Below are 1,533 nucleotides of genomic sequence, written 5' to 3' on the forward strand. Positions count from 1 at the left end.
TCTAATAAACACCTTTCAGATTGTGTAGATCATGATTACAACTGTACCTGCTATCAAAAGGTGTCTTTGAAGATGGGGAGAGGAGTTTCTGATAATTCACGCGAATCGATTTTATTTCCTCATAACTTTCAGAAAAAAAGGGTATTTTTTAAATGATATTTCTGCCAGCGCAGGTGTGACGGTGTTGCAAGAAGCTTGCTTCCCAACCACATGGTCTCGGGTTCAATCCCACGACAAGGCAATTTGGCTGAGTGTCTGCTAATATAGCTCCGGGTCGACCAAAGCCTTGTGAGTGAATTTGGTAGATTGGAAACTGAAAGAAACCATTATATGTATGTGTGTGTGTGTGTGTAAGTATGCGTGTTTGTATATGACAGGTACTAACACCGCTTGACAACTGGTGTTGGTTTGTTTACGTTCCCGTAACTTAGCAGGTCGGCAAAATAGACCAATTAAATAGGTACCAGAATTTTAGCAAAAAATTAGTACTGAGGTTGAAGTCCTTCAAGGCCGCAGTCGAATGACTGAAACAAATGAAAGATAAAAAAAAGTATCCTTCAGACGTTTAGATTACGATTATATCGGAATTTAATGCAAAAAAAAAAGAACAAAAATGGTAGGCGCGCACATATACATACTAATAATATATATCACAATTTTATTCAGAATTGGAAGTTTCGGTTTGTAAGATATATGATCTATCAGTTTATATGCGCGACCAATAGTTTTTCTCTTTATTCTGTCTTCTTTTTTTTTTTTTATATATATATTAAATTTCGACATTATCGGATTAATATGAAAGGTGTTTGTAGAAAATTTCATTGCCAAAATAATATCAATTTTCTAAAAGTGGTCAAGAAACAAAGTCGGTAGGATACAATTGTGTAGGTATGCGGAATAATCTAATTCAAAACAGAAAATATCTGAGAAAATATGAAGTTTACCTTTGTGAATTTATGAATACATGACTAACTTTTGCTGGTATATTTTTGTTCTACATTTGGGCTGGAATCAAATCCGTTCAATAAGGAATCATGGATTGCAGAGAAAAAGTCTTATAATTTTAAAAGCTTAGAAGTTTATTTATGAGTATATTGTTAGAATAACGAACACCCCCATAGCAACTCTGTTACACCACCTGTGTAAGTCGCCAGGATACGCAGTCAAGATTTAGAAGCTTCTAAAATATGCCTAAACTTGATTTGACGCCCCTCCCTGTTATAAAGTAATGTCTTCCTTCGGTGGTAGTATACATACATACATACATACATACATACATACATATGATATATAAGCATATGCATGTCTACATACATATATGTACATACCTACAGCTACATGTATATATAGATGCATATCCGGGTACAGGACGTTAGAAAACATACATACATACATAAATGAATACATGCATGCATACATACATACATACATACATACATACATACATACATACATACATACATAAGCATACCTATACAAATGTACCCCCGCCCCCACGACGTTGTTTCCTCACAACTTTCAGAATTATGGATA

General features: G+C 34.5%; 1 protein-coding gene across 2 annotated transcripts in view; it reads right to left on the reverse strand.

Annotated features, from left to right (window-relative positions):
• The window catches only part of LOC106870339 (uncharacterized), a 164,102-nt gene extending 162,925 nt beyond the window's left edge, over positions 1-1,177 (reverse strand). Inside the window, exon 1 of one of the 2 annotated variants that reach the window (XM_052966375.1) lies at positions 945-1,176. The gene's annotated coding sequence lies outside the window, so the exon portion shown is untranslated. Of the gene's footprint in view, positions 1-944 lie in introns of both variants that reach the window. The other variant, XM_052966373.1, reaches the window with a different exon arrangement.
• Positions 1,178-1,533: the final 356 nt, after the last annotated feature.

This window comes from Octopus bimaculoides, chromosome 3, assembly GCF_001194135.2.
Source record: "Octopus bimaculoides isolate UCB-OBI-ISO-001 chromosome 3, ASM119413v2, whole genome shotgun sequence".
Lineage (NCBI taxonomy): Eukaryota > Metazoa > Mollusca > Cephalopoda > Octopoda > Octopodidae > Octopus > Octopus bimaculoides.